Source organism: Marmota marmota, unplaced genomic scaffold (assembly GCF_001458135.2).
Source record: "Marmota marmota marmota unplaced genomic scaffold, marMar, whole genome shotgun sequence".
Lineage (NCBI taxonomy): Eukaryota > Metazoa > Chordata > Mammalia > Rodentia > Sciuridae > Marmota > Marmota marmota.
The window spans coordinates 22,440,004-22,452,187 of record NW_026000082.1 but is presented as its reverse complement, the minus strand read 5'-3'; positions in this window follow the sequence as shown (position 1 = coordinate 22,452,187).

The window sequence follows — 12,184 nt, the reverse complement described above, 5'->3', positions numbered from 1 at the left end:
CTTCCCCGCCCCCCCCCCAAAAAAAAGAGGGAATGAGCCATGTATAACACTTCCTGGCCCCAGGAAGTGTTATAAATAATGAGAAGGCCAAGAGATTTGGAAAATAAAGACAGTGGAATCTTGTAGGCCATTGTAAGGATCTTGGCTAAAACAGATCCTCTACAGGGCTTTGAACAGAGGGAAATCACTCTTACTTATTTTGTTAACAGTAGATGGTAGGAGGGCAATAGTGGAAGCCAGAGGCTCCATTATCAGAGTGCAGACGGTGGCTTGGACCAGGATGACAGTAGTGTGTAGGACAAATAAAATATGGACTCTATACTTGAAGAACTCGTAGTCAAGTGGGAAGCAAGTAGATGAAATAATTACAATATATTATGACAAAGAAAATAAAACCCAAAAAGAAATCTGCTCCAAATTGCCAAAGGAATTGGAAGGTCCTGGTTCTTTGTTGATCCATTAGGTGGATCCTTGATAACACCTGATACTGGCCATTTTCCCAGCCTTCCACCTCTCAAAGCCCACCTTTTTCTGAAGGGAGTTATAGGCAGAAGACTACTAAAGAACAGTCTGGATCATATATTTAAGGAGATGGACAATGCTGATATTACTCCTATTTGTTAGAGGAAGAAACTGAGGACAGTAGTTACCAGTAGTTATGAAACTAGAGTCAAGGCCACTTGGAGTCAGCCAGGCAATGGAATAGAAGAGAAAAAAAGACTAGTATTTGAACTTAGCTCCAAGTCTGAAGGTTTGGGCTTCTAATCACCACCTCCTCTTATAATAAAGTTTTGGGCAGTTCCTCACTTCTCACTTGTCTGAGATTCAGAGGTTCTTCCCTCAAGTGCTTAGTCTGGGCTTGTGGGTGATAGGGCAAGAACACAACAGAGCTGGATGGCTAGCTGCTAGAATGGGGTAGGGAGGTAGGGATCAGCCACCTTTGGGAAGAAAAGAATCATGAGTCACAGAGTATCAGAAGATGAAGAAGCAATCAGATGTATATGGGGTTCATGCTTAATGAGTAGAATTTAGCTGTTCTTGCCACAAGAACAAAGAGTGGGTAACTGTGAGATGGTGGATGTTGCTCTAATAACATGTTTACTATCTACATGCATCTTACAACATCATGTTGTTCACCTTAAATATACAAAACTTATTTGAAAAGTTTTTTAAAGAAAGAAAAAAAAGGTGTCAAGTATGATGGCACATATCTGTAATCCCAGCTACTTGGGACTGAGGCTGAAGCAGAAGGATCATAAGTTCAAAGCCAGCCTGGACAACTTAGCAAGACTCTGCCCCAAAAATAAAGGGCTAAGGGTGTAGCTCAGTGGAAGTGCCCTTGTCTAAAATGTGTGAGACCCTGGGTTCAATCTCAGTACAAAAAAATAATTAAAAACAGGGCTGGGTGTAGTGTTCAGTGGTAGTGTGCCTCTGAGTTCAATCCCCAGTAACACCAAAAAAAAAAAAGGTAGAGGAGCATACCCATCCCCCAACTCAAAAAATGTAGTGGTCATAAGCAGCCAGGAAGGATTCTAGGATCCTCTAAACTTCTGAGGAGGAAAAGTTTAAAACCAGATTAGAAGGGCAGACCTGAGTTCAAATCTAATATTCCATGATTTATTTCCTGCATGCCAATATCAGGTTAGTTTCTCTTAGTTTATGTTTCCATGCCTATAAAATGGAAACAATAATCATAGCTACCTAGCCAAAGAGATCATGCACAGGCTATCATTAAATAAAATCCCCCAAAGATAGCTGTGATTATTATGTACAAGGCTGAGTGTCAGCAAAGACAAGAGTAATTAGCTCATTGTTGGAAGATGGGAATGGGTTCGGAGATCAGGAGAGCCCTCCAAAAGGAGATGGTATTTAACTCAGGGAACAAATTCTTGAAGTGACACAGATTGCTCAAAGGGAGGAGAATAGAGGTTTTATTGTTTTGTGTTGTTTACAATCTTCTCCCAGCTTCATCTGGATTATAAATTTCCCAAAAGGAACACAGCCCAGAGCTGGGCTGCAAGAGTGCTACAAAAACTTTGATTCAGCACTGGCTGTACTTCAGCCGCAGGATGTCAACGCTTTACATGACCCACAACCACTTAGACAAATGAGCTTTTTTCTGATCTTCTTCTCCTTTTGTATTTATTGTAAGAGGAAAGCAGAAAATGAGAAATGAATTTAAAATGATCCAAGACCTGCAAGAGGGAGATAGCACAACAAAAGGCATCCCCTTCTATCATCCTCAGTCCTATAAAAGCCTTCCAGATTCCCTTGGTATCTTTATATATTACTTTATATTTCATACTAGATGCAAAAAAAAAAAAAAACGTACATAGGCTACTGAGAAGCTTTCAATACCTGTTACTGCTGTTTTTTTAAATATCTTTATTTTTATTTATTTATTTATTTTTATGTGGTGCTGAGGATAGAACCAGGGCCTCACACATGTGAGGCAAGCACTCTACCACTGAGCTACAACCCCAGCCCCCCTCTTACTGCTATTAATGACAACATTTGGATGTTAGTCACTAGGCATACTTACTTAAATAACATTCAATAATCATTTATCAAGCACATACTCTATACCAGGCATTGTGCTAAATACCAAGAAGTCAAAAGAGTAAAGAGAAGGAAACATGTAAACAATTTCAATGCAAATTTGTAGAGATTTATACTTGTGCTATGGAAACAGAGAAGCAAGGCTTATCTCTGTTCTGTTGGCTGGTGGGTAGGCTGGCAGGAGGTACAAAAAACTTCACCTTTAAAAGGTAAGGGTAAGGCGCATCTTAGTAAATGAGTAGGCATTTGTCGTGCAGAGACAGAGGAAAAATTGGGAAGCAGAGAAAAACAGGGCCAAAGGAGAATGGCTTGTATCCACCCAAGGGGTTGTGTGGATACAAGAAAAATAAAGGCCACAGAAGTTATAGTTTTATAAGTGCTCTTTAAATACTAGTGGTTGATAGAAATAACTAACTCATGGAGCTAGACCACATCGCTATATTGAAATTATTCTTAAATTGAGTTCCTGCTCTCCAGAAGTTTGGCATTAACTTCAGATTATTATTAGTACACAAAATGTGATCCTTCCCAAACAAAGACTTTACTACTTAATCATTCTCTGTAGAAAGGAATACCTTAGAACATTTCCCTCCAGTAAACAGCTAATATATGTCTGTCTATATTTTTTCTTCTCTAATCTAGCGATGAATTTGTACTCATGCACTCATAACATCCCCCAGCCATTCCATCCCCGTTCCTTGTTACCACCTGGCTGAAACCTTGGCATAGCTCTCCTCTCAGAATCAACTGAGCTAATTAAAAATATAATGCAAGACCCAAAGGCACTAAGACAGCTGAGCAAACATTAATGAATACGTAGATTAAATAAAATATTTACAGTATGTGTAAGCGATGGTGCAGATGAAACTTGGGTGGCGCTAGGAAGAGTGAGTCAGAGGATGTTCAAATAGAGTGGGTTCAGGGAAGATCTCTGGACCAGTTACTTAGCAGTATCTTTTGGAATGACAGAATGAAAGGAACCAGCTTAGCAAGAAAAAGATAGCCAAAGCTTGCAATCCAAAGGAGCCTAAAACTCTGGGTACAAATCTGGTAGTTAAGAAACCACTAATTTCAAGTTGTAATGTTATTGGCCTACTTCATACCTAATGAGCTAAATAAGAATCATTAATAAACCTAGATCCTAATGAGAGGCTGATGAGGGAATAGCTAACATTTATTGAATGTTCCTCACGTGACTGGCAACCAGGGAAGGTCCTTTGCATATGTTTTCATTTAATCCTTATGGCAAAACTCCATTTTAAAGAAGAAACAGAGGCTCAGTAGTTTGAGTGGCAAAATCAGGATTTGAATCCAGAATTATCTGATTCTAAGCCCTCTGTTCTCCTACTTTTAAAGACTATCTAAACCAGCAGGATTGTTTACAATTATATGAAAATTGCAGGCTTGGGGCTACTAGCCATTGCAAGGTGTATTTACATCCAAATACCACAAATAGAATGTAAAAAGGTCCTCTAGTAGACTATATTATTGTTCCCAAACATTTACTGTACCTCTCAGGGTTGGGTTAAATTTCCCCATTGAGAGCAGGCTTGGCTGTGTGATTTTCAATATCTAATGAAATGTGAGTGGCAGTAGAAGCCAAACTTTGAGGCAGTGTGCTGCTCCATGTTTTCCTTTCCTGCTGTCCTGATGACCAGCAATACTCAGGATAGAGACTAATCCATGAATCTCAGTCCCAGAGTGAAGACAATGTTTCAGCAAAGCCACAGCTGACCTAGGCTGTGAGAAATGAAAAAGAAAACAACAACAACAACTTAGGCCCATTGGGCCACCAAGATCTGGGGATTGTTACTATAGAATAACAGAGCCTCTAGATTAATGGAGACACCTTCTGAATCTCTTTTTATGATCCAAATTTCTGTGTCATCCACAGGTAAAGAGATTGCTTGGGGAGTATGGAGGATGTAGGGAATGGCATGATGGGTGTAATGCAGCAAAAGCCCTTTTTTTCCCCAAAAGCCTTTAAATACAAGATTTAAACTTCAGTCTTGATCTATAGGATTAGACAAGCCTTATAAGCTAGGTGCCATGGGCCATGTCATATCCAGGACTTGGGGAAGTTACAGGTAAAGATACCGTTTCTCTTCTTGAGGCAAGGTCCATGCTTATTCATTTCTAAACCTAGCACCCATGACTGTAACTGGCACTCACTAGACACTCAATAGTTTTAATATTTTGTCAAATTAATGCAATAGAATGATCTAGAACTGTATTTCAAATCTCCTAACTCCTCACAAGTTTCTTCCTATGTCATGGTGCATTGCCTACTTAGGTTAGGGGATTATTATTAGTAAATTTTTATGTAATACTTTATAATTTCTGCATACCTCATTTGGTTGAAATACACATAAATTAAGATCTGCAGGGCCTGGAGCATAGCAAGCATTCAACAAAGGCACACAAACCTCCCTGAGGGAATCACAAAGTGTGAAGACATTGAAGAGACCAGAGGTCTTAGCAATGAGAACTCTAGCTTGAAGTTCACTGTGGATCAAGTTTTTCATGGGACCAGATTAAGAGAACACATAAGTGAAGATTAGACTCAGGCAAACATATTTCAGGGCCCTAAGGCATAATATTTTCCAGGCATTTCCAGAGTACCAGACAGTAATTGAAAGACCTTCCATGGTGGGCTGGGGGTGTAGTCCGGTGGTTAAGAGCTTGCCTAGAAGGGGCAAAGCACTGATTTCAATTCCCAGCATGGAAGCAAGGAGGGGAGCCTTCTATGGAATATCATTAATAAAAGTATTGAAGAGAGTCCTGCAAACTAATTAGGACCAGCCAAATTTATGGATCAATCTTTCCAAATCAGGAAGATATTCAACCAGTTATACTCTTCACTTAAAGTTAGATACTACAAATATAATATGCATCTAATTTTAAAATACCGTATCTTAACCTGTAACTTCCCCAATTATGTTGGGCATAATTAGAATATTTGAAGAGCTGAGGCAAAGCAGAGAAATTGAGTTGTCCAGTGCATTAAGTTTGACTCTAAAATTTGAACTTAATAACATGTGCGGAAACATTATTTGTTTATTGGTCAGGATATTACATTGAACTTCTTTTGATAAACATAACTGAAATCCAGTTGGGCGTGGTACTGTAAACTTAAAGTCCTAGCTACTCAGCAGTCTGGGACAGGAGGATCACTTTTGAGCCTGGGAGTTTTTTAAAGACCCCGTCTTTTTAAAAAGGAAAAAGACAGTAAGGGAAGGGAGAAATCTTTGCAATTAAAGTATTTAAGATGAACCAACATTTTGGATTTACTTTGAAATATCCCAGGGGAAGGGGGAAATGCATGAGAGATAGATGAGCCAAGACTGATGAAATGTTGATGTCTATGGAATTTTGGAGGAGGGAATGATTGCTTCTATCAAGAAAGGAAGTGGGAAGGGGAATTAATATTTTATCTTTACAAATTCCCACAATGATTCTCAAAGTCAGAAATTATCTTCCCCGTTTTATAGGCAAAGCAAACTCAGGTCTGGTTCTAGTGAATGGTAATGTAAAGATTTGAACCTCAGCTCTGTGACTAGGGGTCCTTCCTTTTACTAATTTCTCATACAAAATGCTAAATGTGTTTTCTTACATTCTGGTATTTTAGCAGAAATTGAGAATTGATTTTTTTCTAAATAATGGAAACATATTTGTAATTCCTTTGTTTTTCACCTTTCCTTAAAGGTTCTCATTTCCATCTTCTGGCAACTATTTTGAATCCTTCCTGACGCATGAAATTGTTTTCATTTTATTTAATCTAAATTCATGATCCACCTATGGTTTGCTTCCACTATTCAGTGTGGTAAAATAAATGTGGAGTGTTTCTTTTTGCATGTGTTCTCAGAGCATTAAGATTCTAAAAGGCATGTCCACATGCACAAATGTAATCCTTCTGTTCAAGTATCTAAGTATGATATTTCCCTTTTAATCATTAAGCTGTCAGTATGTGGCCTACTATGCCCTTTCTTCCCATTTACTTTTTTTTCCTGCTTTACTCTTGTAGTGAGATTTCTTGTTCCGTGCTACCATGAAATATGCCACCTTTGTGTCTACAATTTGCATGTGGATTTTATATGTTTCTAAAACGAAATTTTCAAGAAATGCTGGTGAAATGAAAATCAATTTATCCTGTTAATATTTATTAAATGCTAACTATACTGTGCTAAATAAGGGCTGGGAATACAATGATAAAAGCAGTAGCCAGGGGGCAGTATAGCATAATAGTGATCAAGAGTATGGGCTCCCTTGCCTACAGTTAAAACCCAGTCCTGTCACTCACTAACTCAATGAGTTTGGTTGGGCAAATTGCTTAATCTCTCTAAACCTCAGTTTCCTCATCTGAAAATGAGGATAATAGTAGTAGCTACCGAATAGGTGTGCTGTGAGTTAACTTACCACAAACAGGAAGAGTGCTGAGCACAGTGCTCAGCACATAAGAAGGGTTATAAATATTAACTCTTCGTATTTCCCTGTGTGATTCAAACAAAAAAGATAGTAGGAAGGAATTTGATCTGATCAGGGAGGAAATTTGATCTGATGGGGACAAGTATTTTAAGGAAGAGTTCACAGATATGGAAACATTTGAGCTCAGCCTTGAAAAATGAGATCAAATTTATTGAGGCAAGATAAGAGGGTGATTCTAAGTATAAAGGCTTGGCTCCATTCTTTTAGGCAGGACATATCTGAAGGGCCCTTCCATTTCCCCAACTCCCTAAGGGTCAAGGGGAGAGATCAGATGAGATCTGTATGGCATCTCCTTCTTCTGTCAATTCCTGTTTCCTTTACTCTTCCACTAGGGTTGATTGCAAAAGTACTGTCTCTCCCTCCCTCTCCCCTTCCCCTCCCCCTCAAGAAAACAATTTTTGCTTATAAAAGTTCCTATCAGAATCTGTTTTTCAAGGTATTTAACCTATAAAATCATGAATGATGCTAGGCATAATTTGAAATAGAAATATATCATGTATGTGTACAAAGTAGAAACCTTACTGTGGAGGACTAGCTAGGGAATATATATTAATTTATTCATTAAACCATCACAATGTATTTGTCCAACACTATACTAAGGAATATATCTAAGTCTTTATTGTACATACAAGATTATATTGTACATACAATCTTGGATAGATACACTTAATGTTTTAAAAATATGATTCCTTAATCTTCAAAATTTTCATTTTGAAAAACTTGAGATACATAAATGACAAGGAATATAATTGAATTCTCCTATGCCCATCACCTAGCTGCAACAATTATCAAGTAGTAGCCAATCTTGTTTCATGTATATCCCTACCCTTACATTGGCCCTTTTGTGTTATTTTGAAGCAAACTCCAAAAATCATGCTATATTAATACACACATATTTTTAAAATATGTCTCCAAAAGATGTGAACTCTTATTTTAAGAAAATACAACCATAGAACAACTATTTCATCTAAAAATTAATGCAAATTTCCAAATTCATTGGTATTAAGATATATCTTTTCTTTTTATATATATTTTTAGTTGTAGATGGACACAATATCTTTATTTCATTTATTTTTATGTAGTTCCTGGGATCAAATCTAGTACCTCATCCATGCTAGGCAAGTGCTTTACCACTGAGCCACAACCTCAGCACCCTAAGATATATCTTTCATCCATCTTATCAGTGTTTAAATTTCCAATCACTTTATAAATTTTTTAAAACTTCATTTGAATCAAAACTTACATAAGATTCCCACATGGAAATTGATATGCCCTTTAAATCTTTTTTTACATTGTAAGTTCCTTCTCTACTTTTTTTCTCTTGCAATGTGTTTGTTGAAGAAACCTTGCCTTTTTTGCCTTTAGTATTTCCACAATCTGGATTTTGCTGGTTACTTCCCGGTGGTGGTATTTAACATGTATCTCTGCCCTCTGTATTTCCTATAAGTCAGTAGTTGGATCCAGATATAGGATCAGATACATAAGTGGTTTTGGTTTTCATTTATTGCATAACTACTTAATTGGTAGTATGCTTTTCCACCAAGGAGGCACAAAATACCTGATTCTTTTTCCTTTTCTAATTAAATTAATTGATCATTTCCTCCCAACAAACTACAATCGACATAACTTGGATTGCAAACTAAGAATTGTAGCTGATGTCTGCTTGGGCCTCCATAGGACAAGTGATCTTTAAGGAATCTTAACATTAAATCCAGTCTTACTGTTATCATTGTATCATTTTGTCATTATTATCTTATTCATCAGGTATTACTACATTACTAATCATGGCATCTAGGACTGGTCTAGAAACCATGTTATAATAATCGGAATCATCTATTGAGTCACTGCTGTAGACCAACTAATCTATATAGGTCATCTCTAAAATTATAACACCACCAACCAACAATGCAAGTCTTATTATCCCCATTTTATAGAGGAAAACCAGATATCAAGAAGATGAATGACTTTCCTAAGTCCACACAATTGGCAAAAGACAGAAACAGAAGTGATATGAAACACAGATCCAGCAGTCTCCCAAGGTTTGCCTCTTTCTACTAGTTCCCAGTTATTTGAATACAGAACTGAACAGTAAAAATGATCCCTGCCTTCAATGGGATTACATCTGTTTAAGGGAAAGAGGTAAGTTACTAAAATAACTGAACAATATCAGATAAGAAAACACTATCTAGAACATGAACAATGAAAATGTGTGCATTTTGCAAGTCGTGACTGCTTATAATTGAACACTAAGGAAAACGGGTCCGGGCATCAATGTTGATTGAAGTTCCTGGGGAAAGCTCCATCAAGCAATGCAGAAATTATTACAAATATAAAAGCTTTCCCAATGAGCAAAGGGTCCTTTGCACAAGCATCCCCTCCCTTGGGATCCATGTCACACTGACATAAAGATTTTGTCACCATGGCAACTGGTCATTGAACCAATGAAATAATCAGTTGTCATGGAAACATGATTTCCATCTCACTCCCACCAGGCACCTGTTCTAAATCATCACATCCTCCAACAACTTTATACCATCTTAAACATCCTTTCTCCTTTCCCTTAGTAACCCTGTTATCTCTAGTCACCTAAATTTATGTTTGGATGGCTATAGGAGACTGTTAAAGCCAGAGCAAATGAAAGTGACTTTGTAATGTAGAGCTGCACTATTGACAGAGGAAACCCTCTAGAATGTGGAGTTGAATAATCCTGAGCACTGAAGAAAGAATATGTGATGCAGCCCTCCCCACAGTTCCTTAAGTGAGACTCCTTTGGATTTTCAGACACCATAGTATCCTGATTATGCTCCTTCTCTGTCAATTCCTTCTTTGGCTCCTTTTCCTCCTCTTGTCCCCTAAATACAGGTGTCTCTTAAGAATCCACCCCTCACATCTGCTCTTTCTCTAAACTGTACCACCCAATATAGTAGCTCTAGCCATGTAAAAGTTATTGAGTCCTGGGAATTAATTATAAATGTGCAGACTGAGATGTGCTATAAGATGCACACCTGAATTTAAAGACTTACAAAAATAATGTAAATATCTCATTAGAAATTTATGTATTGATTATATATTGAATGGAAATGACTTGTATATGTTGAATATAATGATTTGTATTATGAAAATTTAATTTCACCTGTTTATGTTTTTAACATGGTTGTTGAGAAATTCAAATTCTATACGTGGTTTATGTTCACAGTTTGTGTTTTATGTCTATTATACAGCATTTCTCCAAACTTATTCACTAAAGCTATCTTATCTGATACTCTAGGTGTCAAGTGTTCCCTCTATGATTCCAAGATCCCAATTTCAACCTCTCCTCTGAGATTCAAATCCATTTGCTGAATGGTCTGCTGGCCCTTTCACAGATAACCCACTAGCTCTTCAGCTCAACATAAGCAAAGCTATGAGCTTTCTCTCAAAACCTGTTCTTTTTCCTGGTGGGCTTTATTAACCTTTGTATTCATTGTTATTGCCATTGCAACAAATTGCCACACAGCTGGTGGCTTAAAATAACACAAATTTAATTACTTACAATTCTGGAGGTCAGAAGTATGAAATGAATCCCAGTGGGCTAAAAACAAGGTGTCACAGGGCAGCATACCTCTGAAAGTTCTAAGGCAGAATCTGGTTCCTTGCCTTTTTCAACTTCTAGTGGCTACCAGCATTCGTTAGTTCAGCGCCCCCCTCCCATGTTCAAGCCAACAACATTCACGTCTTTCTCATGATGCATCATTCTGACACTGAATCTCCTGACTCCCTCTTTACTTCTGAGGTCCATTGTGCTAATATTGAACCCTCCCAGATAATTCAGGATAATCTCCCCATCTCAAGATCAGCAATCTTAATTCAACCTTCACTCTTACTTTGTCATTGCCATGTGACATAACATATTCACAGGGATTCCAGAAATTAGGGTGTGAACACCTCATCTGTAAGGTTTGAGCAGAGTCAGAGAATATATGTGTTCAAGGCAAACAAGAAAAGAAATTATAAATAGAACTGATCATTGCTTCAAAAGCAATTGATAACATCTAGAGAGGGGTTAAAAGGGCCACCTGGGATGAACATCCACAGTCCAACTCTTCATGGTTCATTGACTCCTTCCTCAATCACTCCTCATGCTGAGTTATAAATTGATTCTTTAATCTATGATAGCTTTTGTATTTCATGGACATCTATTTTAATCTGTTTTGTGTTATGATTAGTTATGTAATACTTGATCTTAATATCTCCACCAGGTTGTAAAATACTTTTTGGATAGGAACTGTTTGCATTACCTTTTTGTTTACCCATGATGTCTAATATGGTACTTAATGTATAGTAGTTTCTCAATACCTATTTCTTGAATTTAGTTGAATGGAAACAACTCGTGGACTTATAAAAGGTGTACTTGTCACTGAAGCCACTAATTTCCTTAAACAGTGAACTTTCTTAATTGACTTCCATTAACTTGAGACTCTCCATTCTGTCTTAAAAGAAAAATCATTGTGAATCCTTGTCAGAAATGGTTATTGTGCACTTGTTTTATGCTCATCCAGAATAGGTTGTATTTTATTTCATGACCTATTGATGCCATGTATAATTGATATCTTAATGATATAATTAATGTAAGTTTATTTAAATCAATGTGACATGAAGTCAAAATGAGAACTGTTTCTATAAGTGCTGAGTCAATTATCCTCCAAATGTAAAGAAATGCAGCATCCTAAAACCTAGAAGTGTCACATATCACTTTAACTGATTAAAGGAGATAAACTATGATGACCTCAACAAATACAGAAAAAATGAATAAAATTTAACACTCATTCATGATTTTTAAAAATCTTTAAAACTGGGACTAGAAGGTCTTTATATAGAGATAATATGGTTAGTTATACACAGAACTCCAAGATAAGCTCTAGAATAAAATCCATTAAAGCTATCAAGGAATTTAGAAAATTTGTCATATTCAAGACAATATGAAGAAATCTGTAGCGAGTCAATATCCATAAATAATTAGAACATGTATTAGGAATGAATATTCTTTTCTAATAGTGACAAAAATAATATTACTAGGAATTGATCTCACAAAAAGTATGTAAGATCACTGTGAAGAAAATTATAAAATTAAAGAACGCATACCTACATAAACACAGAGAGA